The sequence below is a fragment of the Pan paniscus genome, chromosome 7 (assembly GCF_029289425.2).
Source record: "Pan paniscus chromosome 7, NHGRI_mPanPan1-v2.0_pri, whole genome shotgun sequence".
NCBI classification, from domain to species: Eukaryota; Metazoa; Chordata; class Mammalia; order Primates; family Hominidae; genus Pan; species Pan paniscus.
The window spans coordinates 48467674-48495169 of NC_073256.2; the positions used below are offsets into that span (position 1 = coordinate 48467674).

The window sequence follows — 27496 nt, forward strand, 5'->3', positions numbered from 1 at the left end:
CAGCTGAATGCTACCAGAAGTACAAAGAGGAGCTGGTACCATTCCTTCTGAAACCATTCCAAAAAATTGAAAAGGAGAGACTCCATCCCAACTCATTTTATGAAGCCAACATCATTCTGATACCAAAACTGGGAAGAGACACTACAAAAAAAGAAATCTTCAGGCCAATATCCCTGATGAACATCAACGCAAAAATCCTCAATAAAATACTGGCAAACCGTATCCAGTAGCACATCAAAAAACTTATCCACCGTGATCAAGTTGGCTTCATCCATGGGATGCAAGGCTGGTTCAACATATGCAATTCAATAAATGTAATCCATCACATAAACAAAACCAATGACAAAAACCACATGATTATCTCAAGAGATACAGAAAAGGCCTTGGATAAAATTCAACATCCCTTAATGTTAAAAACTCTCAATAAACTAGGTATTTATGGAACACATCTCAAAATAATAAGAGCTATTCATGACAAACCCACAGCCAATATCATATTGAATGGGCAAGAGCTGGAAACATTCCCTTTGAAAACTAGAACAAGACAAGGAGGCCCTCTCTCAACACGACTGTTCAATATAGTATTGGAAGTTCTGGCCAGGGCAATCAGGCAAGAGAAAGAAATGAAGAGTATTTAATTAGGAAGAGATGAAGTCAAATTGTCTTTGTTTGCAGATGACATGGTTCTATATCTAGAAAACCCCATCATCTCAGCCCAAACTCCTTAAACTGATAAGCAACTTCAATAAAGTCTAAGGATGCAAAAGCAATGTGCAAAAATCACAAGTACTCCTTTACTCCAACAATAAACAAGCAGAGAGCCAAATCATGAATAAACTCCCATTTGCCATTGCTACAAAGAGAATAAAATACCTAGCAACACAGGTAAGAAGAGATGTGAAAGACCTCTTCAAGGAGAACTACAAACCACTGCTCAAGGAAATAAGAGAGGACACAAACAAATGGAAAAACATTCCATCCTCATGGATAGGAAGAATCAATATCATGAAAATGGCCATACTGCCCAAAGTAATTTATAGATTCAATGCTATTCTCATAAAATTACCATTGACATGCTTCACAGAATTTGGAAAAATGATTTTAAGTTTCATATGGAATCAAAGAAGACCCCATAGAGCCAAGACAATCCTAAGCAAAAAGAACAAAGCTGGAGGCATCACACTACCTGACTTCAAACTATACTACGACAGAATGGTATTAGTACCAAAACAGATATATAGACCAATGGAACAGAAAGAGACCTCAGAAATAACACCACACATCTATAACCAACTAATCTTTGACAAACTTGACAAAAACAAGCAATGGTGAAACGATCTCCTATTCAGTAAATGCTGCTGAGAAAACTAGCTAGCCATATGCAGAAAACTGAAACTGGACTCCTTCCCACACCCTATACAAAAATTAACTCAAGATGGATTAAAGATTTAAATGTAAAACCCAAAATCATAAAAACCCTAAAAGAAAACCGAGGCAATACCATTCAGAACATAGGCATGGGCAAAGACTTCATGACAAAAATGTTGAAAGCAATTGCAACAAAAGCCAAAATTGACAAATGGGATCTAATTAAACTAAAGAGCTTCTGCACAGCAAAAGAAACTATCATCAGAGTGAACAGGCAACCTATGGAATGGGAGAAAATTTTTGCAATCTATCCATCTGACAAAGGTCTAATATCCAGAATTTACAAGGAACTTAAACAAGTTTACAAGAAAAAAAAAAAAAACTCCATCAAAAAGTGGGCAAAAAATATGAACAGACACTTCTCAAAGAAAACATTCATGCAGCCAACAAACATGAAGAAAGCTCAACATCATTGATCATCAGAGAAATGCAAATCAAAACCACAATTAGATACCATCTCACACCAGTCAGAATAGTGATTATTAAAAAGTCAGAAAGCAATAGATGCTGTCAAGGCTGTGGAGAAATAAGAATGCTTTTACACTGCTGGTGGGAATGTAAATTAGTTCAACCATTGTGGAAGACAGTATGGTGATTCCTCAAGCATCTAGAACCAGAAATACCATTTGATCCAGCAATCCCATTACTGGGTATATACCCAAAGGAGTATAAATCATTCCACTATAAAGACACATGCACACATATATTTACTGCAGCACTATTTACAATAACAAAGACATGGAACCAACCCAAATGCCCATCAATGATAGACTGGATAAAGAAAATGTGGTACATATATACCATGGAATACTATGCAGCCATAAAAATGAATGAGATCATGTCCTTTGCAGGAACGTGGATGAAGCTGGGAGCCATCATCCTCAGCAAACTAACACAGGAACAGAAAAACCAAACACTGCATGTTCTCACTCACAAATGGAAGTTGAACAAAGAAAACACATGGACACAGAGAGGGGAACAACACACCAGGGCCTGTTGGGGGTAGGGGGTGAGGGAAGGGACCTTAGAAGACAGGTCAAGAGGTGCAGCAAACCACCATGGCACACATATACCTATGTATACCTATGTAACATGACACACATATACCTATGTAACAAACCTGCATATTCTGCACATGTATCCCATTTTATTTTTAGAAGAAATAAAGAAAAACAAAAATTAAATAATAAATAAATTAATTAAATAAAATCAAAATCATATTAAGCATCTTCTCAGACTACAGTGGAATAAAGCTATAAATCAATACTAATAGGAACCATTTTTATGAGACAGGCTCTCACTCTGTCACCTAGGCTGGAGTGCAGTGACACAATCATGGCTCACTGCAGCCTTAACCTCCCAGGATCAAATGATCCTCCCAACTCAGCCTCCCAAGTAGCAGCTGGGGCTACAGATGCTCACCACCATGCTCAGCTAATTTTTTTTAATAGGGACAGGGTCTTGCCATGCTGCCCAGGTTGGTCTTGAATTCCTGAGCTCAGGCTATCCTCTTGCCTCGGTCTCCCAAAGTGCTGGGATTACAGGCATGAGCCACCATTCATAGCCGAAACTTTGGAAACTATACAAATACACAGAAATTAAAGAGGATGCTCCTGAATGATCATTAGGTCAGTGAAGAAATTAACATGAAAATTTTAAAATGTTTTGAAATGAATGAAAATGAAAACACAACATACCTAAACCTCTGAGATACAGCAAAAGCAGTGCTAACAGAAAAATATATAGCACTAACACCTACATCATAAAAGTAGAAATATTATAAATTAACAATCTAATATCATACCTCAAGGAACTAGAAAACAAAAACAAAACAAACCCAAAGTTAAAAAAAAAAAAACAAAGATCAGACCAGAACTAAATAGACACCAAAAGACAATACAAAGAATCAAGGAAACAAAAGTTGATTCTTCAAAAAGATAAACAGAATTGATAAACCACTAGCTAGACTAACCAAGAAAAGAAAAAATCTCAACACAATCAGAAATGAAAAAGGAGACATTACAACATACCACAGAAATGTACATACCACAGAAATACAAAATATTATCAGAGATTATTATGAACAACAATACACTCACAAACTAGAAAATCTAGATGAAATGGATAAATTCCCGGAAACATACAACCTCCTGAGATTGAACCAGGAAGAAATAAAACCCCTGAACAGACAAATAATGAGCAGCAAGATTGAATTGGTAATAATAAAAAAAAAAACTCCCAACAACAACCAAAAGGCCCAGGATGAGATGGATTCACAGCCAAAATCAACCAAGCATACAAAGAATTAATACCAATCCCCTTGAAATTATTCAAAAAATTGAAGAGGAGGGAATTCACCTAACTTATTCTATGAAGACAGTATTGCCCTGATACCAAAACCAGATAAGGACACAACAAAAAAAGAAAACTATAGACAAATATTTCTAATGAATATAGACACAAAAATTTTCAACAAAATACTAACAAATTGAATGCAACCGCACATCAAAAATATAATACACCATGATTAGGTGGGATTTATCCCAAGGATGCAGGGATGCTGCAACATACACAAATCAATAAATGTATGGATTGCATAAACAGAATGAGCAGCGAGAACCATATGATCATCTCAATAGATGCAGAAAATGCATTTGATAAAGTTCAGCATCACTTTATGATAAAAATGTACAACAAACTAGGCACAGAAAGAAAATACCACAACATAACAAAGGCAATTTACAACCAACTCACAGTCAAAATCACAGTTAATGGGGAAAAGTTGAAAACATTCCCTCTAAGAACTGGAACAAGACAAGGAAGTCCACTGTCACCACTCTTATTCAACATAGTACTGGAAGTTCTTACCAAACAATCAGGCAAGGGAGAAAAATAAAAGGCAACCAAATTGAAAAACAGAAAGTCAAATTCTGATAATATGATATCTAGAAAACCCTAAAGACTTCACCAAAAAAAAAACAGATTTGATAAATGAATTCAGTAAAGTTTCAGGATACAAAATTAACATACAGAAATCAGTAGCATTTCTATACACCAATAATGATCTAACTAAAGGACAAAATCAAAAATGCAATCTCATTTACAATAGCTACAAAAAAGTTAAATACCTAGGAATATATTTAACTAAGGAGGTGAAATATTTCTATAATAAGAACTGCAAAACTCTGATGAAAGAAACTGCAGGTGACACAAACAAACAGAAAAACATCCCATGTTCATGGGTTGGAAGAACCAATATTGTTAAAATGACCATACTGCCCAAAGCAATCTATAGATTCAATGTAACTCCTATAAAATTACCAACAGCATTCTTCAGAATTAGAAAAAACGATGCTTGAAGTTCATATAGAACCAAAAAAGAGCCCAAAAGCCAAAGAAATCCTATGCAAAAAGAAGAAAGCCAGAGGCAGCACATTATTTGACTTCAAATTATACTGCAAGATTATAGTAACTAAGACAGTATGGTAATGGCACAAAAGTAAATACACAGATCAATGGAATAGAATAGAGAACCCAGAAATAAAGCCACATACTTAAAACCAACTGATCTTTGACAAAGTTGACAAAAATAAATAATAGGGAAACTACACTCTATTAAACAACTTGTGCTGGGAAAATTGGCTAGCCATATGCAGAAGAATGAAACTGGACTCCTATCTTTCAAAACATACAAAAGTAACTCAAGATGGATTAAAGACCTGAATGTAAGACCTGAAACTACAAAAGTCCTAGATGAAAACCAAGGAAAAACTCTTCTGGACATTGGGTTAGACAAAAAGTTTATGACTAAGACCTCAAAAGCAAATGCAATAAAAATTAAAATAGACCAATGGGATTTAATTAAACTAAAAAGCTTCTGCACAGCAAAAGAAATAATCAGTTGAGTACATAGACAACCTACAGAATGGGAGAAAATGTTTACAAATTATGTCTCCAACAAATGACTAATATCCAGAATCTACAATGAACTCAAACAATTCAACAAGAAAAAAACCAAACAATCCCATTAAAACGTGGGTAAAGGACATAAACATACCTTTATCAAAGAAGACATACAAGCATCCTCAAGCATATGAAAAAATTCTCAACATCACTAATCATCAAAGAAACACAGAGTAACACCAAAATGAGATTACACCATTCAGAATGGCTACTATTAAAGAGTCTACAAACAACAGATGTTGGTGTGGATGCTGAGAAAAAGGAATTCTTATACCCCTCACATTTGGTAAGAATGTAAATTACTACCACCTCCATGGAAAACAGTATGGAGATTTCTGAAACTACTAAAAATAGAACTACCATTTAATCCAGCAATCCCACTACTGGGCATCTACCCGAAGAAAAATAAATCATAACATAAAAAAATAGACCTGTACTAGTATGTTTATCATGGCACTATTCACAATAACAAAGCCATGGAATCAACCTAAGTGCCCATCAATGGATGACTGGATAAAGAAAAAATGTATATATACACACCATGAAATATGCAGCCATAAAAAAGAATGAAATCCTGTCCTTTGCAGCAACATGCGTGGAGGTGACTATTATCCTAAGTGAAATAACTCAGAAACGGAAAATCAAATACCACATGTTCTCACTTCTGAGTAAGAGCTAAATAATGGGTACACATGGACATAAAGATGGAAATAATAGACACTGGGAACTGCAAAAGGGAGGAGGGTGGGAGGGAGTGAAGGTTAAAAAAACTATCAATTGGGCTCAATGTTCGCTATTTGGGTGACGAGCACACTGGAAACCCAAACCTCACCATTATGCGATACGTCCATGCAACAAACCTGCACATGTACCCCTGAATCTAAAATTTAAAAAAAAAAAAAGCTGTCTAAGGAAATAGGGAAGTTTGATAATTATGTACCTGGACTTCTAGAGAGTACAACTTAGAGTTTTGTCAAATAAGGGAGGAAAAGAGTATTGGGCCAAGGGAGAAAAATCAGAATATTATGGTAATAAAAGTACTAAAGAGAATAGAAAAGCAAAGGGGCTTACGATTTGTACAGTGATCAAAGAAACCAGGAAGGTTAAAGCAGACAGGGTTGCTACATCAGAAAAAAAGAAGAGGGAAGAGTGCAGTAGCCTCCTTAATCATCTGCCATGGAGTCAGCAGCTCAGGTAGTGATCAAGGAAGCCCAAATCTAGTCTTCAGGCACTCAGGAGTGGGCAGTTATTCTACCAGCTTTGGCTCTACGTTTCTGGTTCTGGTTAAGAGTAACGCATCAAACCAATGGACCACCAGGACCAAGGGATAAGCTTCAAAAAGTACAGTTCTGCTCTTAAGCACTTCCTCCCTACAGGACCCAGCCCAGAGACATAGGCGGAGGTAATGCTGCTGCTAGGTGCTTTGAGCCATTTTGTGCTCCCTCCTACCTGCCCCTCCTTTTGCCCCAAATTCTAGTCCCACCTGCTTTGTCATCCACTGCCTGCCTATGGTAGTTCCCTCTCTGGTCTTCAGTGTCCTCACTGGTAAAATGAACGTAATATATATATCCCTTCTCTAATCCCATATATTCATGCAGTGATGTAAATGATGGGAAAGGGCTTTGAAAAATGTGGTAAGTTAAAGAGGCTGGGGCACTGACTTTCTCCCACTTTCCCAAGTCCCACTTCAGAACTGCTCCCCTAGGTCCCAACCTCATAACTCTTTTCTAGCCCTTTGATAAATATTTGCCTACTGAGGGGCAAAACTACATGACATCCCAAGAACAGAGACTAATACTATAGCCCATTTCTTCTCTTTATTTCCCATGATTGTTCTTTTATTTATTTTTTTTTTTTTAAGGAGTCTCATTCTGTCGCCTAGGCTGGAGTGCAGTGGTGCAATCTCAGCTGATTGCAACCTCTGCCTCCTGGGTTCAAACAATTGTCCTGCCTCAGTCTCCTGAGTAGCTGGGATTACAGGCACCTGCCACCACACCTGGCTAATTTTTATATTTTTTATGGAGATGGGGTTTCGCCATGTTGGCCAGGCTGGTCTCAAACTCCTGACCTCAGGTGATCTGCCCATCCCAGCCTCCCAAAGTGCTAGGGCCACTACACCCGGCCCCCATGATTACTCTTAAACCTAGAAACTGGGACCGTTTTCCTGGTTGGTGGAGCCTATTCACTAGATCAAAAGGGAGGGGCATATGAGTTTCACAATGGGCATTCAGTTATGGGGTGATGCAAGGAGTGGGTGTGTGAGATAAATGCTGAAGTAGGCCTGGGGCACATTTTGACTCCTGTGGACAAGTGAGTAACTAGAGCTCTCATATGAAAAGATGTCAAGACAGCTATCTTGAATTTCTCCATCTCAACCCCAGCCTTCACTTTTTTCCATTCCTTCCTGCTCTCATCATCCAGCCCTTTCTCTCATTTTTTCCCAATTCTCAGGCTGCACCCTACTCTCCTGTTTCATCCAACTTTTTGTGTTTCTTCCCTACCTGTCAACATCATCCCTGCCCACTACCCTACCTTAAGGATTGCCCTGCCCAGCTGTCTTCTGTTGGTTTTAACCTGTGCATTTGCCACCACTATGTTCATCAGGGTCCCGATTTCCACTACTGCCTTCTTTTTCACCCTACCTCTCCTCCTAGGCCTAGTTTCTAGTCCTCTGTATTCTAGTCTCCACCCCCATTCCAGTCACCCCTAACCAGACCTGTTGGGGGCTCACAAACCTCATCCTAGACACATGGTTTCCCTACTACTGTGACAGTTCTTGGGCCAGGACTGTGGATTCCTGGAAGCCTAACATAGTGGGCATAGGGAATGCAAGACAATGGCAAACCAACAGTCAGCCTCAGCAGTCTGTTCCTTCCCTCTCCCACATGAACAGCCAGACTTCATTAGCCTCTACATTTGGAACTGGCTTCTCCATTGAAACTTGCCTGTAACCACATAGCAAACTGCAGGACAAGTAGCAGAGAAGGTGGAGGAGAAAAGTGGAAAGCGTATAATCAGGAGGAAAATAATTGGCCAAAATCAGGTCTAATCATGTGTCCAATACTTCCTGAGACTGCCCCTTGACAGTGAGCCCTTTCCTGGCAGTATGCAGGGGCGATTCTAGTAACCAGGCTGGGTTCTGAGAAGCGGGGGCAGGGCAGTACAGGGACACTGTTGCCTGGAGACAGCAGAGGACACCATTGCCTGGAGATGACAGAAGGCCGAGGATGGAGAGAGGCACTGATAGAGGCCAGACCAGACAAGCAGTGCCAAGTCCATAGTGGGACACCAAAGGGAGGAGGCAATCCCAGATGAGGTCCATCCCAGAACCAGACCTTGCAGGGACCTCAAGGAGCTATGAACATAGAAACCCTATACACGATATCACTTGAATCCCTCCACAGGGGCTTCTGATATTGTCTTAGACCTTCAGAAAGTTCAGGGGTAGTAGCCTCTGGGCCCATAGTGCTCCCCTGATGATGCAGCCCCACCCTCGACTCTTGCCACTGCAGATGCTCCTTGGGCAGTTTCATCTGGGCCTTTCACATCAGCTCCCTCCAAATGTGACTGGACCTCAAATGGATCTTCAGACCCCCATGCCCAACCACCTCCCAGCTACCTTCCCTGGACAACCCACAGGTCACATGATCACCAGGAAGCCCATGTCTCTGCATGATAACCTGGAGAAACCTACAGATGCCAGGCTTCTGAATCTCATTCACCGTGCTTCCCAGGGATCAAGGAAGAAATACCCAGAGATACAGACTGAAAAATCAGGAAACTGGATGGGATTCAGAGCCCTTGGAGCGGAGCCTTCTCATTCATTCACCCAACTCCAGTCTGAAACGTGCAGCTCTGAAGCCGGGCTGCTTCATAGAGACTTGAGTAAATAGCACAGTAAAGCCCAGGTTTTACCAGTGAGGAGGAGGGTAAATACACTGATCATTTGCAAGAGCACCTCTTCAGATATGGCACCTCTCCTTGGAGAGAGGAGACTATGGAAGACCGGGAGACAATTCTAGCTGAAGCTCACACCACTTACACAACAAAAGATCTAAGTCTAAAAGGGAGAGAGTAAAGACCTGGCTCACATGGGTGTGAAGTGTACGTGTGGAAACATTGCATCTTTAACATTTCACAACATCTTGTAGCAGGCTTACTATGGCGGGAAGGACAAGCGTGGCTGGCCCAGCCAGTGCTGTCCTGCTCAGACCTTCCTAGGCTTTGCAATGCTGGGATAATAGGGAAGCCACACTCAATGAGCATTTCTCAGCCTCATATCTCCTGGTCAACCCAGAATGCCACAACCACAGGCTGAACCACAGGTAAGAAAGGAAGTAGGTAACTTCTGGGTCTACAATGACATCACTCTGTACAAGGCTAAAATATGGAGTTTGGGAAAAGATAATGACCATGAGTAGCATCCCAGAGGATTTAATACCCTGAGTTTGCATGGCCCACAGAAATATTACCTTTAGAAAAATACAAGAGGGTGAACATACACCACTGAGGTGGGTCTAGGGGTATTCCCAAAGCCACCAACCTTACCTTAATATGTCACTCCTGTTTCTCAACACCATATAAACGGGAATATCTAATATCTAGGTAGGCATTCTTTTTTTCTTGGTACGTGTCTCAGTTTGTTTTCTGCTGCTATAACAAAATACCACAGACTGAAAAATTTATAAAGAAAATGAATTTATTTCTCACAGATCTGGAGGCTGGGAAATCCAAGAGCATGGCACTGGCATCAGGCAAGGGTCAGCCCATGCTGGAGGGCAGAAGGCAGAAGTGAGCATGTGAGACAGAGATAAGAAATTAGGCTGAACTTGCTTGTATAGCAAACCCAGCCTCTCAATAACTAACCCACTCCGGCAATAATGGCATTAATCCATTCATGAGGGCAGAGCCCCCATGACCTAATCACATCCTAAAGGCCCCACATCAATCATATCTCAACATGAGGTTCAGAGGACACAAACATTCAAACCATAGCAGTAAGTAATCCTTTTTCTTAAAAAAAATTTATGTTTTTACTAAAATATTTTATAAATTTGCTTTAAAATTTTTAAATAATATGGAAGCTATAGAGTGGGAGTGGGTAGGAAGATTCTGCAAATCTCCAGTCTTCTCCTGCTCCCTCTTCACTACCCATCCCAACCTACCATTCTGCACTACCAGGGTAACCACTGCTAACATTCCATGCTTTGTGAATATTCTGAATGTTTTTTAAAGGAAATAAGATCATTTCTTACATAATATTCTGCAACTTATGTTTTAATGTAATGTATGTTAGAGAGCTTTCCATATTAATACAATATGTGTGGCCCATTTTAATAGCTATAAGCCATTGTATTAACATACCATCATGAGGGTACACTGCCACCTTGGATGAACACGTAGGCTACTTCTTTGTGTCTATATATTTGCTTTTGTTATTATTAGAAAGCAGCAAGGAACAGCCTGTACACATAACTTCGCAAGTTTACATGAATTTATCTACAAAATAAATTCATAAAAGTAGAAATGGTGAGTCAAAGGAATGAAGCATTTAAAATTTTTATAGATATTGCCAAATTGATCTTCAAATACTTGTACCAATTTGTTCTCCCAGGAACAACAGTGTGCAGGCATATTTGTTTGCATAGATCCTAGCCAACTGAGGGAGTTATCGAACTATTAAATCTTTGCCAATCCAATGGGGGTAATATGATAATCTGTCCATTTATTTTGTATTTCTTTCATTATCAGTGAGCATGAGTCTCTGTAAGACAGATTCATTCTTTTTTATGCAAACTCCCTCTTTATGTCTTATACACATTTTTCTCTGAATTTTGGTCTTTTTCTTTCCTGTTTTTAGAAGCAATTTTGGTACTATGGAAAATGAGTTCTTTTGTTACAAGTGTTGCCATTATTTTTTTTCCAGGCTGTCTTTTGACTTTCTGATGGTATTTTTTCAAGTAAATTTTTTTTATTTTTGTATAGGCAAATCTGTTTATCCTCTTCCTTATGGTTCTTAGTTTTACATCATACCTAAAAGAGTCTTACCCATTCTAAGATCTTTTTTTAAAAATTCATGAAGGTTTTATTCTAGTGTTTTTATAGATTCATATTTTTGCATTTAAGCATTTGATCCTTCTGGAATTTATTTTGATGTAAGAAAGGAAGTAGGTAACAAGCTTTACCAGGTGGAAGAGCTACTCTTACCAGGAAACCATACTAAGTTCAAATATCAAAAAAAATTGTGCTATGCACACATCATGTATTGAATGTGTAAGGGCTGTGCAACACGTTGATATTTCATTGATCACCTCAACCTTGACCAGCTGTTTGTTCTGCCTTTATGACCTAGCAGTGTGTGCAGCTTGCCGATTCAAACCTCAGTTTACCTGCTGGCATGGAACCTAGTAAATGCCTTTTATTGGACTGTTTTCCTAACGCAGAATTTTTTTAAGTTTTGTAGTTTATTTACTACAAAACAAAGTTGACAAATACATAAATCTGTCTCACTCATTGAACCATTAAGTATCCTCCATTTTCTTCGATAGCTTTTGGGGTACAGGTGGTTTTACATAGCTAAGTTCTTTAGTGATGATTTCTCAGATTTTAGTGCACCTGTCACCCAAGCAGTGTATACTGTACCCAATATGTAGTCTTTTATCCCTCACCCCCTCCAAACCTCCCTCCCCAAGTCCCCAAAGTCCATTATATCATTCTTATGCCTTTGCATCCTCATAGCTTAGCTCCCTCTTATAAGTGGGAACATACGGTATTGGGTTTTTCCATTCCTGAGTTACTTCATTTAGAATAATAGCCTCCAGCTCCATCCAGGTTGCTGCAAAAGACATTATTTTGTTCCTTTTTATGGCTGAGTAGTATTCCACGGTGTATATATGCCACATTTTCTTTTTCCACTAGTTGGTCAATGGGCATTTAGGTTGGTTCCATATTTTGCAATTCCACCAATTCAGAAATTCTTAACCTTTTTTGTGCCATAGACCTCTCTGGCAGAATAATGTTTTTAAAACACATAGAATCACAAAAGAAACAAATACATTAAAATTGAGTTCTATCCACAGACCCCTTGGTTTATGGACCTAAGATTACTTGAGACTTCTTTTCTGCACCAGACGTTCCAAAAACACCACTTCTTAGAAGTAAACACAAAACCCTCTCCAATGGTCAAACTCTCACCTACAGATGCCAGCAGTTCTCTCTGAATCCTGGGCTTCCCTCTGCCTTAATGCCTTTTTCTGTGGTCATTGACTCACACTTAGCTAGTTTGCAATCTGCTACTCCATATCAGATGAACTATTGCCAAATTCATAAGAGGTAGGCCATATTAAGGCAAGTGAATTTATATAAACTAATACTACCTTCTCTTGTTCTCTTTATTTCCATACTTACTGTCATTCCTTTTTCCCACCCGGTGCTAATATCTCTTGCCCTGTTGCTTCCTACAAGGGCATCGCTTACTACTCAGTCATCCAATGCACAGCTACATATTATAGTCCTGTTACAATGCTGAAGAAAGAACATAATCATATATTCTCATGAGTATGTGTCTATCATGAATTTGGTTGCTTTGTTTGTCCCTAAATAAGCGTATCTTTCTCCATGTCACCATACTGGAGGTCTTCCTGATCCCTGCCTCAATAAATGGGTTGACATCAGAAGGTCATCTATGATGAACTATTAACTGAAAATATTTGGAGAGCAGAAGGAAAATGATAACCATGGATTTTTGTGATAAGAGGAGCCATTCTGAATGAGGCATCAATTGAGTTGAGACTCACACAAAAGAAAAATCTCCCTTTGCAGACACCAGGAAGTCTGAAACTGATTCCATCTGGTTTGTCTGTGATGTATAACATTACTGGGTCATTAATCTTTGCCTTTGCTCAAAGCTAACTCTAGCATCTGGACCAGCAATGTCAGAGCCCTCACAGGCATCCCCACACCAACAATTCTGTAGCCCATGTGGGAGAAGACCTTTGACTTCAAAGGCTGAAAGAGAATCAACAAAAAAACCTTTTGGCTCCCTAGTGACTAGAGAATACATAAGGCCCAAAAACTTTCTCTTTTTCTCTCTCTCTCTGCAACTCTATGTGGAAAGAGTTCCTGAAAGGAAAGAACTACAAAGAGTAAGTGGTGAGTTCCTTGACAAAAACAAGTCTCATTAACAAGCAATTCAACTTTTCTCTGAGATGAGCCATATGGACTGTAAACACAAAGACAAAAAGAATTTTAACCCCTAAGTAGCAAAGTTTTCACAGAGCTACTACATTAAAAAGAGATAATTGACATGAAAACACATTTTTTTTAACAGCTGGTAAGTAAAGGTATAATTATCATCAACAATAATCATAGTTTTCTTCATTGAACCTGGTGGAAAAATCATAAAAATTCCAAGTTATGAACTCAGAACATTTATTTTAGACCTCATTTTTTCTGATGTAAGATTACTCATTCCTGTAAGCACAACAAAAGGCCAAGAAGAGACCGCAGAGGTCATCTAGCTTAATCCCTTCTTACTGATGAGGAAATAGAGTATCAGAAAGGTTAAATGAGGTGCTCAAGTCACAATGAGTCAGTGCAGAGCCAGAACACACCACAGATCTGCTAACTTTGTGGTCCTTCTAGTGATACCATACCACCTACCAGAAACAAATTTAGAGAGTTATATTGTCTGTTACACAAAGCCCTGCTGGACTCACTATCTTCCTTTTGTTTCTCACATCTTCTATTCAGTCTTCCCCACTCTGCTGTCTGCCCCAGGAGGCTGACTTATATGGACTACCTCAACTGACACGCTTGACCTCTGACTTCCAGTTGAGTTTAATCAAAGACGACCCCCCAGCAAGAGGATGAAAGGACAGAGGATAGAGAGGTTGGGTTGCTTATTCCCTGGAGTCCCCTTCAGTCCCATGTTAGTATCATCCTGAGATGAGAGCTCCACACAGCTCTTTCCCTCTGTCCCTTCACCCCTTCAGGCCTAAGGGTGTATGTTAGTTCCCTAAGGCTGCCATAACAAATTTCTATGCTTCAAACAACAGACATTTGTCTCATAGTTCTGAGGCCAGAAGTTTGAAATCAAGGTTTTAGTAGGGCCATGCTCTCTCCGAAGGGTGTAAGTGAGATCCTTCGTTGCACCTGCCTTGCTTCTGAAAGTTGCTGGCAATCCTTGCCATTCCTTGGCTTATAGATGCATCACTCCAATCTCTCCTTCAGCTTCACCTGATGTTTTCCCTGTGTCTCTGTCTATATCTCTTCTACTCTTACTATAAGGATGTTAGACATACAAGATTAGGGCCCACCATAATGACCTCATCTTCATTTGATTATGTCTGCCAGGATTCCCTTTCCAAATAAGATCACATTCAGAGGAACGGAAGGTTACAACTTCAACATGTCTTTTTGAGGGACACAATTTAACCCGTAACACGATAGTAACAAAGCCCTGTTACTACTTGCCCCAGGGCACTGCATTATCCTGTGGTTTTCATAGATCTGATCTGCGTTCCTACAAATAATTCCTTTACTAAACTTTCCCCAAGTTTCACTTCCACTTAGGATATAGAAAGCATAAGAGAATATTGATCCCACCCCAATAATGAGAAAAAGCCAAAGAACCTATTCTTGAGCCCATCAGAGAGCTGAGAACACAAAGCAACCAACTGAAGTAAGTTCCAGTGAGTCATAGACCCCTCTAAGGAGAGACAGGGCACACAAACTATTTCCCTTTTGGCAGAGCACAAAAGGAAAAGGCAGGTGCCATAAAGGTAGGTAAAAAGAAAACAGCTACAATTTTAACAAATTCTTAAAGGTCAAGTGTAGGCTAAAGACACAATATGCAATCCCTAGACCCCTTATATACAAGCAGAATCTGCACCCACACACCAGCTATTTTTCTTAAACCTTTACCAGGTACTCTTGAGAAGGATTTCAGGCAGAATAGGAAACTTGAGTGAGTCTCTTCAATGTTGCCAACATTCTGGTCATGAACATCTGCTGCTGCGGTGGAACAAGCACAAGGTCTCGCTCACTTCTTTAACATGGAGCAAAAGTCTAAAGCTGCTGGGGAGAAAGCAAGAAAACCTCCCGCTTTCAGAGCCCTGGCAAAGATCCCTGCATCTCAAAGGGAAAGAAAGCAAAAGTTCTCTGCTACAGGGGTAAGAAAGCTTCTGGAACAGGAGAAACTCTCTCTAGCCCAGGACCCTACACTCATACAAAGCAGTGGCCTGTTGCCACTGAAGGCAAAACTGAAAAATCTGACTACACAAGAGCTCCCACAGATACTAGGTTGGTGCAAAAGAAATTGCGGATTTTGCCATTAAAAGTTATGGCAAAAATCACAATTACTTTTGCACCAACCTAATATAAGGCAGAGTTCGGCTGAAATGGAGGGGAGGGATAAGAATACTGAGAAAGTGCCACCACTGAGGCTCAATGACACAGGACCTACCTAACACAAATGCTGAACCAGGAGAACAAAGATCTTCCCCGCTGCATCACAAGCCTCACACCAAATAACATACAACAGCTGTCTACACCTGAGGGTATGACGGCAAGAATACGAATAAATATCCTATCTGTGACGGAACCATGCAGAGGCTGCTAAAAACTAATGATGAAACATAAATATAGAGAAAAACTCTCAACATCTCAGGCCCCATGTCAAGTGCAAGTTAGCAGCAGTCCACCACTGAAGGAATTTGAAGCTCACAGTCTACTGAAGGTAACTACAATAATCACAAAACCTAAGCTCAACACATGTACCGACAAGAGTAACTCAAGCTCGCACACTAATAGCATGAAATAAGAAAAGTCATGCCCATTTCAGAACATAAATACGACTTACCTCAGATATTACTATTCTTTTACATATAATGTGTGGCAGTCAATCAAAAATAACGAGACAGACAAAATAACAAGATAAAGCAAACCACTATGAAGACACGGAGAAATCAATAGATTAATAAGACCCAGAGATGATATGAGCATTGGCATTATCAGACAGATTTTTAAACAACCATAGAATATTTTAGATAATCTAGTTGAATAAGTGGGTAAGTTACATAAAGAGATAGAAATCTTTAGCAAAGCAATACTATCAAAAAGTCACATGGATGGCCAGGTGTGGTGGCTCTTGCCTGTAATCCCAGCACTTTGGGAGGCCGAGGCAGGTAGGTAGATCACTTGAGGTCAGGAGTTCAAGATCAGCCTTGCCAACATGGCGAAACCCCATCTCTACTAAAAATATAAAAATTAGCTAGGTTTGGTGGTGCGCACTTACAATCCTAACTACTCAGGAGGCAGAGGCAGGAGAATTGCTTGAATCTGGGAGGCAGAGGTTGCAGTGAGCTGAGATTGCGTCACTGCACTCCAGCCTGGGCAACAGAATGAGACTCCATCTAAAAACAATAATAATTAATTAAAATTTTAAAAGAAGTCACATGGAAAGCTAGAAATAAAAAGCATGATACAATGAGTTTAGGATTTGTTTTTGCTCTATTACTTTCAATAAACATGATATCTGAAATACAAAATTCTTTCAATAAGACATAGCTTAAGAAAAAACAAGTAAAACTGAAGAGTGAAAAAATATTATCCAAATTAAAACAGAATAAAGAAAAAACAGAGCACTAAAGAACTGTGGTAGAATACCAGTTTAACATACATGTAATTAAAATTCCAGATGGAAAAGAGAGAAAGAATACTGCAGAAGAAATATTTGAAGAGGTAATAACAGATGATTTTCCATAATTAGAGACAACACACCAAATCCAAACAGCTCAGAGAAACACAAGCTAGATAAATATACACAGACACAAAGACCCATCATACTCACACTGCTGAAATCAAAGATAAAGAGAAAATCTTGAAGGCAACCAGAGAAAAAAGAAGCATTACATACAGAGATACAAAGATAATATGACAGACTTTGCATCAGAAACTATACAAGACAAGACAAGACGAGAGAGGCATCTTTGAAGTGCTGAAAGAAAAAAAAATCAACCTAGATTTCTACGCCCAGCAAAAATATCTTTTATAAATAAATGCAAAATAAAAATATTGTCTAAAAGACAACAGTTGAGAAAATTCATTGCCAGTAAACCTGCATTAAAAGGGGAGTTAAAGAAAGCTCTGCAGGCAAAAGGAGAATGACAAAAGACGGAGATTTTGACTCACACAAAGAAATAAAGGGCAATAAAATTGGTAATATCAGAATATATATAAAAGTATTTTTTCTGATTTTTAGTCTCTCTAAAGGAAAATTGTCTTAGGCAAAATAATAGCAATATATTGTGAAATTTATGACATATATAGAAGTAAAATATATAACAAAAATAACATAAAAGATGAGACAGAAAATAAAATATACTGTTGTACTATAAAGGAAGCAATATAATTACTTAACCATAGACTGTAATATGATAAGATGTCTTTTGTTAATCTTACATCAACTACTAAACAATTTAAAAGAGGTATAACTAATAATCCAATTGTGGAATCACACAAAAAAATACTCAAATAATGCAAAATAAGGCAGAAACGAGAATAAGGAAACAAAAAAGGTGGCATTTAGAAAATAAGTAGCAAGACAGTAGATTTAAATCCAACCATATCAACAATTTTATTAAATAATAATGAAGTCTATCTCTCCCCATTAGAAGGCAGAGATTGTCAAATTAGAAAAGTAGCAAAAGTAGCAAGACCCAGATACATGCAGTCTACAAGAAACCCACTTTTTATATATAAAGACAAAGGCAAGTGAAAAGGGGGGAAAAGATATAACAAAATAACACTAATCAAAAGAAATCTAGATCAGACAAAGTAGGCTTCCAAACAATGAATACTGCAAAATATGAAGAATATTACATAATGATAAAGGGATATAATACACCAGGAAGACTTAACAATCCTAACAATCCTAAATGTACCTAACATGACTTTCCAAAATACATGAAGCAAAGACTAATTGACTCAAATGAGAAATAGACAAATCCACAAGCTGACATTGCAGTTAGAGAATTCAAGTTAGAGGATTCAACGTTCCTCTATTGGTAATTAACAAAACAAATATACAGAAAATTAGTATGGATATAGAAAATCTAAATAATAGTATAAACCAGCTTGACCTTCTTGATACTACGTAACATTCCACTTAACAATAGCAGGATAAACATTCTTTTCAAGCATATATAAAATATTCACCAAGAGCAACCTGGTTCTAAGCTATAAAAAACCTCAACAAATTTAAAGGGAATTAAATAAATGCAAAGTATGTTTTATAAATACAATGAAATTAAACTAGAACTCAGTAACAGAAAGATATCTCAAAAATCCCCAAACATTTGAAAATTAAACACACTTTAAAATAAGAAAATCACAAGGGTAATTAGAAAATATTTGGTATTGGATTTAAAATGAAAACACAATCAAAATTAATGGGATGCAGGTCAAGCAGTGATTAAAGGAAAATTCATGGCATTCAATGCTAATATTGGAAAATAAGAAAGTTCTTAAATCAATGACTTAACCGTCTAACTTAAGGAACTAGAAAAACGACAAATTATACCCAAAGCAAGCAGAAGAAAGAAAATAAAAGTGAGAAGAAATCAATAAAATATAAGAAACAAAATCAAACTATCTCTCTGGGTTTCCAAAGATAATGCAACATGACTGAAAGATAGTATGTGTCTAGTTCCTAAGTTCCTGAATGTGTGAAGCTGAGATAATAGCAACCAACATTTGTACAGGCCCAGCCAATTGGCACACCGTTTTCCTAAAAATTTGCCTATTTGGTCCCACAGTGATCATATTGGGTAAGGTAATACAGCAATTTTCATTACTATCTACAGGTAGGTGATAGTTACAGGTGACGTATCTATATTAGGTGACCTACCAAAGACTAAGTCAAGATATAATTTCAAAATTCCTATTTCCAAATTTACCTTCCGACTATTCCTTCCTGATTCCTTACACTGGGTGCTATGGAAATTTTGTAGAGGACTGAAGCATCTTATTCCTGCCTCCTGGGTGAACTCGGGAGTGAAATAAATCGGAAGCAAAAATCCAAAATGTGTAGCCATGGCTGAGTTGTTGAAACATCAGAACATTTTCATAATACTTGAAGAAATTTTTTTCTCACCAATGTTCATGCATTTCAAAGACAAAAATCTACATTCTTCATCAACATTCCAAAAATACTACCCATTGTCTACAAATTGGCTATTTGTATTTTTTTTTTCACTTAACAGAAAGACCTTTTCAATAACTAACTAGACTTTCCACACCCTCCCCCCTCCATTGGATGTAATAAATCTTAAATTATCTGTCCAGGAAACATCATACTTGGAAAGTAATTTGGACGAACTCTCCGTTTCATTTTGGATAAGTAGTAATCTAACCTCTCCTTGAACATAACCAGGACTCTGAACTTACTTCAGGACATTATATTTTCAGAAAACAGTAATTATTTGAAAATCTCTGCTATGTTGCATTCCGTCCAAATCTACCTCCCTGCGTCTTATACCTATAATAATAATAAAGGAACACCTAATGAAAATAATCCAGATTGATTTAGTCTGGAAAATCACAAGGCACCCTAATAAAGATGTCCTTTCCAGTGGAAACAATAGCAGGTAACTCATTTGTACTAACAGCCACTTGACTGAGTAGCAATCTAGACGAGTGAGTAGTTGATTTCATCCATATAAGTTATTTTTTTTTCTCCCCCCAAGACAAGAGTCTCGCTGTGTCGCCCAGGCTGGAGTGCAGTGGCGTGATCTCGGCTCACTGCAACTTCTGCCTCCCAGGTTCAAGCAATTCTCCCTGCCTCAGCCTCCTGAGTAGCTGGGATTGCAGGCGCCCACCACCACGCCAGGCTAATTTTTGTATTTTTTAGTAGAGATGGGGTTTCACCATGTTGGCCAGGCTGGTCTTGAACTCCTGACCTCAGGTGATTCCCCCCACCCCTCGGCCTCCCAAAGTTCTGGGATTACAGGTGTGAGCCACCGCACCCAGTTCATCCATATACATTTTTATGTGGATAACTGCTAGATGCCGGTATGGAGGATTCAAGACCAGTTTTGTGTTTCAATTGCTTTTGGATGTATACAGAGGAATGTAGCAAATATTTGCTGAGTTTCTATTATGAAATAGGCACCATACAAGGCACTTTATAGAGACACTCTCATTTAATTCTTACTGATAATCCTTACTATGTGTTATTACTTCCCATTTTATGGATGAAGAAATTAAGGTTCAAAGAGGTTGAATAACATGTCAGAAGCTACGGAGTTTGTAAGTAAAAACTCAGGGTTTTGAACGCATCTTTGAAGCTTCAAAGCAGATCTTACCCAGTGCATCAGTGTGCCTTGATTAACCAAAAGCAGAACCTAAGCTGTCCTTTCCTGATTCCTTACCCTGGTTGCTATGAAAGTTTTGTAGAGGACTGAAGCACCCATTCCTGCCTTCTGGGTGAACCCAGAGTGAAGTACATCAAAATTGAAATCCAAAATGTTTAGCCATGGCTGATGAGAAATGGGTAGATTTATTAATAGTTTCCCCATTCCTCCTTCCCCACCCACCTAATACTCCTTCCAGCACCCTCTTGGGGTCCATAACAGCCCCAGGTCCCCCAAACACCACCTGTCCTGGGTTTGCCTTTCCCAGATTTTGCTCCTGCTTCAGGATGAGCCCTCATCTTAGCCTCCTTCCTGCTTGTCTCACTTTCCCAAGGCCTGGTTTGATCACCTCTGAAAATTTAATTCATTGCTTCAAAAACTGCTAGGAGGGGTAGCATTGTAAAAGAGGAGTCCTGGAGAGGTCACTGTGATAGAGTGAGGGAACGTTTGGTGTGAAGAACAGTAGGACATTTCAGCCCCAAAGTTTAATACCCAGTGATCTAATCTGACCACAATGACACCCCAAACCAACATTCTTTTCCATAAAAACTTCCATTATTTCACCTCTTCTACCTGGGGTTGCTCATTTTCTTATAAGGGGAGCAGGCCCTGCATGGGATGCTGCCAGCATCTCGAGGGCACAATTCATGTCTTATTCTTCTTCATATTCCTGATGCCTAATGTAATTCCTAGCACATAGTAGGGGCTCAGTTGCTCTTTGTTAAGTGAATGAAAGAAGGAATGGGCAGAAAAACATAGGATTGCATGGAAATGTCACTAGTTCCAGCTTAGTCAACTCAGCTAATTTATCTCTCTGGCCACTGTCCTAAGGAAGCAATGACATTAGCCATAACAAAAACACACATTGCCAGGTCTCCTTCATAGAAAAACAGTCTGAATAAACAGAATAGGAGCTCTGATGATAAAGAGACCTCATTCCAATGAGGGAGGCAATCCAACTCGATCTAAATGTTCAGGGAATCTGAACACTCAGAATTCAAGAAAAAGTATGTCTAGATTTCTAGGGTCATTAAATCCTCAAAGTCACGTCCTTTATTCCTTACTTCATCCCGGCTTCTGAGTATTTTAGATCCAGTACTATACGACCTGAATGAATAGCTCTACAAACCCAGGATACAAAGCAATTAATTACATCTGTCATTTTTCCAATTTTATCTCAAGCTTCCTCCTGCCATTATCTCAACCTTGATAGAGAACCCCAGAAATCTGCCAAGGGTCCCCCTTGAGCATTTAGCCGAGTACTGATCAATGGATGTATATGGACAAACTACTCAAGACAAAGGAAAGAACCAGGCAAAAGGGTCAGAGAAAGCATCTCTCACACAGGGCCAAGAAGAGTGCCTGTTCCCATCACCCACATTGGAGAAATTCAAAACTCACTGGGCGTGACGTAGAGGACGGAAGAAGATCTTGCCTCAGTGGTAGGAAATAATTAGCCCTACACTAGCACTGCTCAGACCCACCTAACAATCTAAAAAGCAAGCTCTGAAAGGATCTACGCATTTCTAAGGATCTACAGTTTCTAACGCCTCCCAGAGCGAAACTCCAGGAGATTTACAGGAATACGAAAATATCCATTGTCGCTTTGCTTTGTATACTGGTTTTGAAAATCTGACGCTAGCCTAATTCGTTTGTCTGTGTAAGTGATTTCATCTTTTTACCTGGAGACAGGCCTTGAGAACTTTATTTTTTGAGAACTAATAGTTATACCAGGATAAGTCTGAGAATTCATTGTTTCTGCATTAATTTTGCCAGATGACTTCTTTCAATGTGTGGGTTTACGTCTTTTTCTACTTTTGGAAAATTTTCTTAGATTACAGTTTTAAATGTTAGTTCTGTTCCTTTGTTTTATTTTCCCCCTTCGGGGACTCAGATAACATGAATATTATTTGTTCTTTGCCTGTCTTCCATTTTTACTACTTTCTGAGACTTTTTACCTTTTTCTCTACTCATTTTCATTTCTTTGGTGTCTTCCTGTTTTCCTGCCCCTTCTTAAATGTTCATTTGGTCCATTCTCCCTTGTACATCTTGTAATTTATTCTTCATTTCTGAGACAATTTTGTCTTTTTCTACCATTTCTTTCCTGAGTTTAAGGAACTCTTTTTTTTCTCCCTGTTTTTTGTTCCATTTCTGCTCTTAATTTTTGAATTCCAGATCCTCAAATGTTTGCTTCACCTTCATGCACCACATAATGGCATCTCAGTCAACAATGGACCACATAGAGGACAGTGGTTCCATAAGATTTTAATGGAGCTGAAAAATTCCTATCACCTAGTGATGTCGTAGCCATTGCGATGTCATAGCACAATGCATTCCATGTTTGTGGCAATGTGGGTATAAACAAACTTACTGTGTTGCCAGTCATATAAAAGTCTTGCACATACAATTATGTGCAATAAATAATGCTCGATCATGATACTAAATGACTGTTACTGGTTTATGTATTTACTGTACTGTACTTTCATCACGTTAAAGTGTACTCCTACTTATTTTTTTTTAAGTTAACTGTAAAACAGCCTCAGGCAGGTCCTTCAGGAGGTATTCCATAAGAAGGCATTGTTATCACAGGAGATGACAGTTCCATGCATGTTTCTGTCCCTGAAGACCTCCCAGTGGGACAAGATGTGGAAGACAGTGATACTGATGATCCTGACTCTGTGTAGGCCTAGGCTCATGTGTGTGTTTGTGTCTTCATTTTTAAGAAAAAAGTTTTTAAAATAAAAATAGAAAAAAGCTTATAGAACAAGGATATAAAGACAGAAAATATTTTTGTACAGCTATGCAATATGTGTTTTAAGCTAAGTGTTATTACAAAAGAATCAAAAAGCTTTTAAAAATTAAACATTTATAAAGTAAAAAAAGTTATAGTAAGCTAAAGTTACTTTTGTGATTGAAGAAACATTGTTTCATAAAGTTAGCTTAGTCTAAAGGGGCAGTAATGTCCTAGGCCTTCACATTACTCACCACTCACTCACTGATCCACCCAAACAACATCCTGTCCTGCAAACTCCATTCATAGGAAGTGCCCCACACAGGTACACCATTTTTATACTGCATTCTTACTGTACCTTTTCTATATTTAGTTATGTTTAGATACAGAAATATTTCCCATTATGTTCCAATTACCTACAGTATTGAGTCCAGTAACCTGCTGTACAGGTTTGTAGCCAAGGAGCAATAGGCTAGACCACACAGCCCAGGTGGGTAGTAAGTATACCATCTGGACTTGCATAAATAAACTCTATGATGGTCACACAACACAATGACAAAATCGCCCAATGACGCATTTCTCAGAACTTATCCCCATCGTGAAGCGAAGCATGACTGTATATTTAATTCATTTTGGAACGTAGACCTACAATTTTCTTCTGCTTCATGGTTGTTTTTCAGGAAGGGACTTTTTCTCAGTTGATTTGCATGCAAATGCATTCCCTCATTTTCTGAACTATTTCTCTAAAAACTTTCCTTTTATTCATTTCTATGATACTGCAGTATTTTAGAAGATTTCTCATTTAATTTCTTTTCTGTCTGGAAAAGTCCAGGTACTTCAGTGGGGTTTCATCTGTTTGTTTGTTTTGGTGGCATGGGCAGGTTAGGAGGCTGCCAGTTTTTAGTTCTCTTTTGTCTTGTAGGACAATAAAATTCCTCTTTTTTCTTTTCCTCTTCACCACCCAAGTTCCAAAGCATGCTTCTTCCTTCCTTCTCTTTTGCCTTTTTCTCTCCCAGAAGCTTTTCTCCCCAAAAGACCATCCTTTTAAATCAGATTTTCCCATTTAAAGAACATCTATCCCTTTAAACAGTATGTCTAGTCCAAAGAAGAAATACAAATGGCCAACAAACATATGGAAAAATGTTCAACATCATTAATCATCAAGAAAATGCAAATTAAAACCACAATGAAATACCATCTTACCCTAGCCAGAATGATTATTATTAAAAACTCAAAAAGCAAGAGGGCTGAATACGTTGGATCCCTTCTCTGCTGTCACGCTCTGAATATTTTCAGATTTCAGGTGGATTTCATCCTGCTGGGGGTCGCTCCACACTCAGGCCGCTTCACTGGCGTCCACTCTGCATGTTCCCCTGAGCTTGTTTCATCTGCCTTTGCCTGCTTCCAAACCCCACCATGTGAGGCAGGAGCATGTGGGACAATGGCTCTGGTGTTTGTTGACTTTTCTCTTTTTACTCACAGTTATTGTACAGTTTCTGCATTCGTTGACATTAATGTTGAGAGATGGTTGTCAGAATATTTTCTTTTTCTTTTTCTTTTTTTTGTTTTTTGTTTTTTTTTATGGAGACTTGCTCTGTCACCCAGGCTGGAGTGCAGTGGTGCAATCTCTGCAACTTCTGCCTCCTGGGTCCAAGGAATTCTCCTGCCTCAGCCTCCTGGGTAGCTGGGACTATAGGCGTACGCCACCATACCTGGCTAATTTTTGTATTTTCAGAGAAACGGGGTTTTGCCATGTTGGCCAAGCTGGTCTCGAACTTCTGGCCTCAAGCAATCTACCCACCTTGGCCTCCCAGAGTGCTGGGATTACAGGTGTGAGTCACCATGCCAGGCCAGTCGTAGCATTTTCACAGATGTAAAGTTATCTCATTTGGGAAGGGGACTAGGTGAATAATTTACTACACTCTACCATTTGTCTATAGCACCCTGAATCCCCACTTTTTTTTTGAGATGGAGTCTCACTCTGTCCCTGAGTCCCCACTTTCAAAGGGCTCATTAAAGTATAATATCCATACAAAAAGTGTACATATCACAAGTGCAGATCCCAATTAATGTTCACAAACTGCACGCACCTTTGTGTCCAGCCCAACGGCCAGGGAAAAGAGCTTTCTAGCACCATGGAACCCTCCTGTGTTCCTTCTCAGTTGCCACCCCTGCCCCTCACCAAGGGTAACCATGGCATGGATTCATTGTGCCCTTGTTTGTACATTATAGAGATGATGTCATATGGCATGTACTTGGATGTGCCTAGCCTCTTTCATCATGTTGGTGAGATTCATCCATATTGTGCAGTTGGCCCATTCTCACTGCTAAACACTGTTATCCATTTGTGAATACACCACTATTTACCCCTTCTATGGTAATTGAAGTAGTTTCAAGTTTTTGGCTAATTTGAATAGTGCTGTGGTGAACGTTCTTGTACGTGCCCTTTGGTGAATATATGTACACATTTCTGGTGGCAATACACCTAGGACTAGAGTTGTCTGTTCAGTATATAAAAATTCCTATTGCTGTACATCCTTGTCAAAATGTGGTATTGCCTATCTTTTTTATATGATCTGTTCTGGTGGTATTTGGTGATATTTCATGGTGGTTGAGCATCTAGTCATCTTTTACTGGCCATTTGGTTCTGCCCTTTTGGGAAAATCTCTTTTGGCCATTTTTCCTTTGCTAGCACTTCATTTTAGAGCAAAAAGAACTATTTCCTGGTAACTTGTGATTTCACGCTGTTCACAAAACAAATTAGTCATAGAGCAAAAAAGTCAGACCTTGAACAACGGCACTAAATTCTCCAGGATTGTGCTACCATCAGGTTAGGGACTTGGCATTAATACTGCTATTATTTGGTAATCATTTAAGGTTTTTGAGCCAGGTAATGATGGGGCCATTGGTGAATTACATAGGCTAATCTAAAGATGATGGGCGGGATGGGTTACAGAAAAGTGAACCTGTGGCTAGATAAACCAGACAAATAATGTGCCCATGGTTCAAACAGAGAGAGAAACAATAAAATTGGAAAATAAGGGACAAATCAGAGATAAATTGGAAAGAAAAATTTAACAAAAACGAAAGAGTTCTCTGATCACTTTTAAGCCCATGAGAAGAGTAGTCATAACACAGACAGAATTAAGTAAATCAGAAGAATGAGCTATTTTGGAAAAGAAAAGCATGAGTTTGGTATGAAATCCAACAATTTTGACACACCAACAGGACATCCAGGATAAAGTATATGAGAGACAACTGAAAAACAGGGATTTTAGCTCAAGAGATGCAAGATAGAGATTTGTGAATCATCTGTTAAAAAAAAAAAGTGATATAGGAGTAAAGACAACATAGAGAAAGAAGAACATAAGATCAAGAAGAGAAACGACACTCCTATTTAACGGATGAGGAAAAGAAAAGAATTTAAGGAAGAAGTCGGAGGAGAGTAGACCTACATCAGTAGAAGGAGAACCAGAGGAGAATTAGAAGAGTCTTACATCATAAGCATCAGAGAAATAAGACTTAAAATAGGAGACAATCAACACAGAAGCCTCAGAGAAGCAAAGTAATATATGAGATCTGGGGGAGGAGAAAAGCCTTTTGGATATAGCATACATTGTCATTGGTGACAGTGGAGAGAATGGTTTTGGGTGAGTGCTAGAGAGGAAAGTCATAAGACATTCAGAAATGAGCTGATCATCAGACAATACAGTGAGCAATGTATTATTAGAACACTATCAATGGCTTCGATTGTGAATGGCAGAAAAGAATTAGGTCAGAAAGAAGAAAAGGCAGAGAGTCAAGTGAAAACTTTTTCCAAATAAAAGAGATCTGTACTTGGATTAGGCACACAGAAAGATGCCCCCAAAAGAGTGATTCATTGATAATTTTGGAAAGTAAAGGATCGTTGCAGACCTGAAGTGCAACAGGGAAAGAAGGTTTAAAAAACTCCTCCTGGGGA

The 27496-nt window shown here is 38.7% G+C and overlaps 1 long non-coding RNA gene across 1 annotated transcript in view; it reads left to right on the top strand.

The window, feature by feature from the left end:
* The first annotated feature begins 5365 nt into the window (after positions 1-5365).
* The window catches only part of LOC130541742 (uncharacterized), a 35277-nt gene continuing 13146 nt past the window's right edge, over positions 5366-27496 (top strand). Inside the window, exons 1-2 of the long non-coding RNA XR_008955839.2 lie at positions 5366-9716; positions 10104-10388. This is a non-coding gene — a long non-coding RNA (uncharacterized LOC130541742). The remainder of the gene's footprint in view (positions 9717-10103; positions 10389-27496) is intronic.